The sequence below is a fragment of the Orycteropus afer genome, unplaced genomic scaffold (genome assembly GCF_000298275.1).
Source record: "Orycteropus afer afer isolate SDZICR_OR568_19922 unplaced genomic scaffold, OryAfe1.0 scaffold00130, whole genome shotgun sequence".
NCBI lineage: Eukaryota > Metazoa > Chordata > Mammalia > Tubulidentata > Orycteropodidae > Orycteropus > Orycteropus afer.
In genome coordinates, this window is record NW_006921717.1 from 4,874,834 (window position 1) to 4,880,968 (window position 6,135).

The following is a 6,135-nucleotide window of genomic DNA, read 5'->3' on the forward strand; positions in this document are numbered from 1 at the left end:
CCAGCCGTCTGGTAAGCAGACAAGTGTCTTAGCCACTATGCTACCAGAGCTCCCAAAATGGGAAATGTATACAAACACCATAAACCTGTTGCCATCAAGTCGATTTCGAATCACGTGGTCAGAGCAGAAGTGCGCTCCACGGGGTTTTCAACAGCTGTCGTCTTACGATAGTCGATTGTCAGACCTTTCTTCCTCAGTACCAGTGGAGGGTCTAAACTGTCAAGCTTTCAATTAGCAGCCAAATGCAAACTGTTAGCACCACCAGGGACCTGGTAGTCTACAATAAAGAACAGATGAAAGGGAGAAAGGCTTTATAAAGCAGCAAACATTATCAGATGATGTCTAGGACAGATATGGATTTTTATGTTAGAAACCTAGCTGGGCCCACAGAGTCACCCACGATCTTCCTCCTGGCTGCTCGAGTCGTCTGGGGAACTTGACCAGAACACCGCTACATGCCCCGCCCAGATCAATTCATCAGAATCCCTGGAGCCGGGGCCTGGGCTTCAGCATAATTTAAAGGCTCCCTAAGTGGTTGCACTGCACCCCGGAGCTGGAAGCCACAGTGGGAGAGGAGCCAGCAATGGAAGCGTGAGCCTCTGCCGCAGAGACAGAAGCCACAGGAAGAAGACTTCTGCTGTCCATGAAGAAACAGTCACTATTACTCAAGTCCCAGAAAATGCGAAAGCCCATGGGCAAAGACACGCTGCTGCTGGTGCTGCCACCCCTGGGCCTCTGGGAACGCAGGCCTCAGACATCCTCAACTTCCCCGGATCCGGACCATGCCACGGTGCGTCCAGCCGAGACACTTGTGGGACCCAGGGGCCTCGGAAGCAGGAAGCTCAGGCCTTGGGAATTCCTGAGTGAGCAGCAGCTGCTGGAGACCCACCACCCAGAGCGAAAGGCTCCCCACGGCTGTGGCCGAGGACAGAGGACGGAGGACGGAGGATGGAGGGAGAGTGGGACGCAGGACTGCCGAGAACTCGGGGCCGCTGCTCCAAGGGGCCCACATGAAACACCCGGGGATCCTCGCTGGAAATTAAAATGCTTTGAACATGCAGGATGAGCACAAGGGGGTGGGGGCAGGGAAGTGCAGGAAGTTCCGGAAGCTGAGACTTCCCTGCAAATTGTGATTTACCTAAGACGCGTGCCTGAAAGCAGAGACTGTGAGCCTCGGTGGATATGGGAAGCAGGTGCCATAATTTGCCTTTTGTTGGGCACTTTCTCCTTATGGTTAAGTGCTCCACTGCTGAGGTTGGCAGTTCAAACTCACGCAGAGTCATCACAGAAGAAAGGCCTGGTGACCTGCGTCTCAAAGGTCATAGCACTGAAAACCCAATGGAACACACGCAGTTCTACTATACACACAGTGGGGTGGTGAAGAGTCCCAGTGAACTCAGTGGCAACTGGTCTGGCTTGGTTGGGGTTTAAAACTCTTGGGTCACAGACTCTAGACAACTGGTCCAGACCGGCCAGTGTCCTGGTGAAGCTGAACTGTACTTTCTCTCATGTCTTCTCTGTCTGCCCTCCTCTCTCCAGCTCCACTGTCCCCTCTGCAGCCTGTAACAGTGAATTGCTCTAATTTGGCCCATCTAGCCATAGTCTTATAACTTACAAAATGACTGAGTGGGAATATGCAAATAAGGTGCTCGTGGCCCACCAAGGGGATTGGACAGTTTTGCTAATGCAAATAAGATGCATTGAACTCTTGCAGGGAATTGATCAGTTTTGCCACCCTGCTGTGCTTAAATGGAGCCAATCCCAGAAGCTGGAGGGGGGGACCTCACTACAATGAAGAGGAGCCACAAGCAGACATGTCCTTTGGACCTAGGGCCCCTGTGCTGAGAACCTCCTAGACCCAGGAGACAGGGTGAACGCCCTAAGGCTGGAAATGGCAGTGGCATGGGACAGATGGGCTAAATTAGCCAATCTACAGAGTGAGAGAACTGAGAGCCTTTGTGCAGAAGGCTTCCTGGTGGAGTGGGGTGCCTCCAGGCACTTATCAGCAGATAAATAACACCTGTCCGAGCAGGGCCATAGCTGAGGACCAGGGAGAGGCCTGCCCTGGCGCACGGCTGAGAAGCAGCTGTCCTGATCCAAGAACTGTATCCTGAGTATTCCTAATCCTGAATTGTAACCTATTACTCTGGTGGTGTAGTGGTTAAGGCATTTGGCTGCTAACTAAAAGGTCAGTGGTTTGAACCCACCAGCCACTCTGTGGAAGAAAGATTGGGCAGTCTGCTTCTGTAAAGATTTACAGCCTTAGAAACCTAATGGGGGTCACTATGAGTTGGAATCGACCCGATGGCAGTGAGTTTATTATTTGATATTTTCCTAATAAACCAGACTATCATGAGTATCATCCATGAGTTCTGTGTGGCCCCTGCAGTGAATTACTGAACCCGGAGGAGGAGCAGAGAGCACCATGGGAGGGAGACTGGTGTCAGCAGCATTGGCAAAAATGGTCGGAGGGTGGCAGCATGTCTGACCTCCACCCCAGAGCCGTCAGCTTGGGGCTGATGTTTAGTGTGACTCCCCTCTCCCCTCAGGAAATTAGAGGACTTCTGAAGCCAGGTCCTGTCCACAGATGCCCGGGACCGGGTGCTCAGGTTTGCCACTGGGATGACCAAGGCTCTGCACATGCGCTTTGTCTTCCATAAGTTGTGGAGGTGGGACTGGTGCTAGAACCACCTTTTGTGTCCCAGTGAAAAAGGGGAGCAGCTAGGAAACTTAGAACTGGATCAACCTCACGTCAATGATGGAGAAGGAGCTGTGTCCACTCCAGTGACAGAGGACCAGGCTGCAGCTGCCACCAAGGGAGCCCAGCTCCATCCAAGGTCAAACATAGTAAGAGAGTGAAGAGGAGGAGTCCTAACTCCGATTCATTTAGGCTTAACTTGGAGGGGGAGGTACTCACTTTGGGACTGTGATGTGGGAGCTCTTATTCACATTTGGGACACTTTATGTTGCAGGTTCTTATGTGGTTCTCGAGGGTCAACCCCTGCCAGGGGCTATATGGACGATGTCAGTTAGTCTAATTTAGAAACCGACCAGCTGCTACCAAGTTCACTCTGATTCGTGGTGACCCCATGTGTGTCATTGGAGAACTGTGCCTCACAGGGCTTTCAACGGCTGATTTTTAGGAGGTTGACTGCCAGCCTTTCTTCCAAGATGCCTCTTGGGGACTTGAACCTCCAAACTTTCCATCAGCAGCCAATGACGAAAATGTACCACCTGGGGAATCTCTGGCCTGTTTTAAGATGGGGAATAGAAGAATTCACTTTCTTCCTAGGGGGTCACATGCCTGTAGCGTTAAGAATGCTTTGGGCTGCACGTAACAGGAAAGGCATATAGCAGACTTAAGTAATAAGAAGCAGTGTGGGTATGGACAGTTCCAGGCTGTGGCCATGGTGTCGAACCTCAGGGGTGGTGAATTTCAGGGTCAGTAGTGGCACCCAGGGGACAGTGTCTGAGATTTCAGGGGGCCACTGTGGTGCCCAGTGTCCAGTGGTGGTCATGGCAGACCAATTCTGTGCCATGATTTTGACCAGGGTCCTAGGGGTTAGGCCCCCATTTTGACCGGCTTCTGAGCCTGATTTTCCAGCCCCATGAACGAGGCAGAGTGCCTCCTCTGACATGCTCCCTGGTGCCGCTTCTTTCACTGCCTGTCAGTTAGCATCTTTGTCTCCACACTCGATGATAAAACCCCTGAAGGCAGGGACTGTGTCCATCTTGCCCACATCTCTCTCCCAGCCCCCAGCCTCAAGCCTTACACATGGAACAGCTCCTGTTATGGAAAGAATGGCAGGGGCCTCATCCTAAAATGAGACTCAGAAGATGAGGTGTACAGACACAGAGTCCCCCAGTCCCAACGGCACCAGCACCACAGAGGGGAGGCTTGGGAAACAGCCCCAGAAACCAAATTAGGAAGCAGACCCAGGATGGAGTCTCCCAGTCCCGCCTGAGATGTGGGACCTTCATCCCTTCCCCCCTGATTTGTTGTCCCTGTCCCCGTTGGCAGGAAGCCAGCTGGGTAACTATTTGGGGATCACAGAGAAGGAAGAATTCTGGAACAAGTCTACCCGCTAGAAAGAGTGATAGCAACGGCTTTCACAAGTAAAGCTGAGCTCCTGGACCAGTGGGGAGGGAGCCAGGGGGGCTGACCAGGGTCTGAGCGACACCGGATGGTGATACAGACAGGCCCTGGGCTCTGACAGACCTGACTTGAGCCCTGGCCCTGGTCCATATGCAAGAAACCAAAGTTCCCTGGTCCTCAGTTTTCTCCTCTGTAAATGGGGCTGACGGGAGACTTAACAAGAAGATCCCTTTGAGGCCACAATCAATGGATTCTGATAGAATGGGAGAAAGTGTGGAACAGACCTCATATTCCTCAACTGAGACCTACTGCACTGGTTGAGCCTGGAGGATTCCCTAAGTCTGTTGCCCTGACATACTCTTGCAACTCTGAGCCTAAGCTAACCTGAGGTTACCTTGTCAATAAAAGATTGGTTCACAAAATAATGACTATCACCCCTTCTAAAAACCCACCTTGGTGAGATCAAATGGTCAACAATAACTTTAAAACAAAGATGAGCATATAAGGCGCCAGGAAACTAGATGCACAGAAATGGAACAACCAGAATGGAAATCATGAGAGTGATAACACACTGTGAAGACCGTAACCCATGTCACTGAAGAATTTGTGTAGTGACTGTTGAATGGGAACTTGAACTGCTAGACAAACCTTCAGCAAAGACACAATATTATTTTAAAAAGAAGAAGAAAAAAAAAAGAAGAGTATGACAGCTCTTTTGAGGCTTAAAGAAGCTAAAGTCTGTGAGGTGCTTAGCACACAGTAGGTGCTTACTGTTTTATGACAGCAGGGCATCATGAGGTCCCCAGATGGCACCCCATGGAGAAAGACACTGCGGTAGTTAAGGTTGTGTGTCAACTTGGCTGAGCCTGGTTTTGAGTGGCTGGGCAGCTGGGTGTCGTGATTCCCCAAGATGAGACTGGTCATCAGCTCCATGGTGGGATCTACCGTGAGCAGCTAAGGAGCTGCCTTCAGAGTGTGGCCTGATTCCAGTACATAAAGAGAAGCTTTGGGAACGGGTTCTAGCTTTTTGACACATCTGGATCCTGCATTTGGCTGAGTCTTCATCTCCAGTTCTTGGACTTGAGCCAGCTGTCTGCCATGTTGACTCCCCATCTTGGACTGTGCCACTTTACCTGTCGATCTTGGGTTTGTCAGCCTCGGCAACCAGCAGCCGTGTGAGTCAGAAGAAGCCTCCAGCTTCAGTGGACCTGGAACAGGAGGCAGAGCTGAAGCCCGAGTCGAGGGGCTTTCACCCAGCCCCCAGAGCCTGGCACTCTGAATTCGGACTTGTAGCCTCTTCAACTGTAAGAGAATAAACTTCTGTTTGTTAAAGCCATCCACTTGTGGTATTTCTGTTACAGCAGCACTAGAGAACTAAGACAGACACAGAAAAATCCTGCTAGAAAGGCCTGTGCAAGCCCAGCCCGGTTTCTTCTCAGGCTCACCCAGTTAACTTCTGAGCCCTCGCTGGGTCCATTCACCTCCCACCAGGAGGGACTGCCTCAGGCAAAGTGCTGCCTCAATTAGGCTGGTGGAGCCCGCTTCCCTGCAGATTAATGAATTGGCTCTCCAGCACATAAATCACCCCTGATGACAAGCCTGGCCTATTCCCAAGATCATGTCCAAGTTCAGAGCAGGCGCAACCAGTGCAGGCCCCCGACTGCATTCCACGGAACCCTGGTGCATTCGTTTGCTGACAAAGTACCACAAATTAGGTGGTTGGAAACACCAGGAATTTCTTCTCTCACAGTTCTGGAGCCTAGACATCCAAATTCAAGCTGTTGACAGGGCTGTGCTGAGTGAGGGCTCCAGGGTGCCCAGCCACTCAAAACCAGGGCTCCAGGGGAAGGTCTGTCCTTGGCTCTCCCTAGCTTCTGACTACCAGCTGTGAAGATGGCATGGTGGAGGCACCTGACCTTCTCTGCCTTCATGAAGGGGAGAGAGCACCATCATCCGCATCAGCCCAAAGCTGATTCCTGTGTCAGACATACCTTACCTCCAACCCTTGTTATCAACTCTGACACCGACCGTCCCTCCCA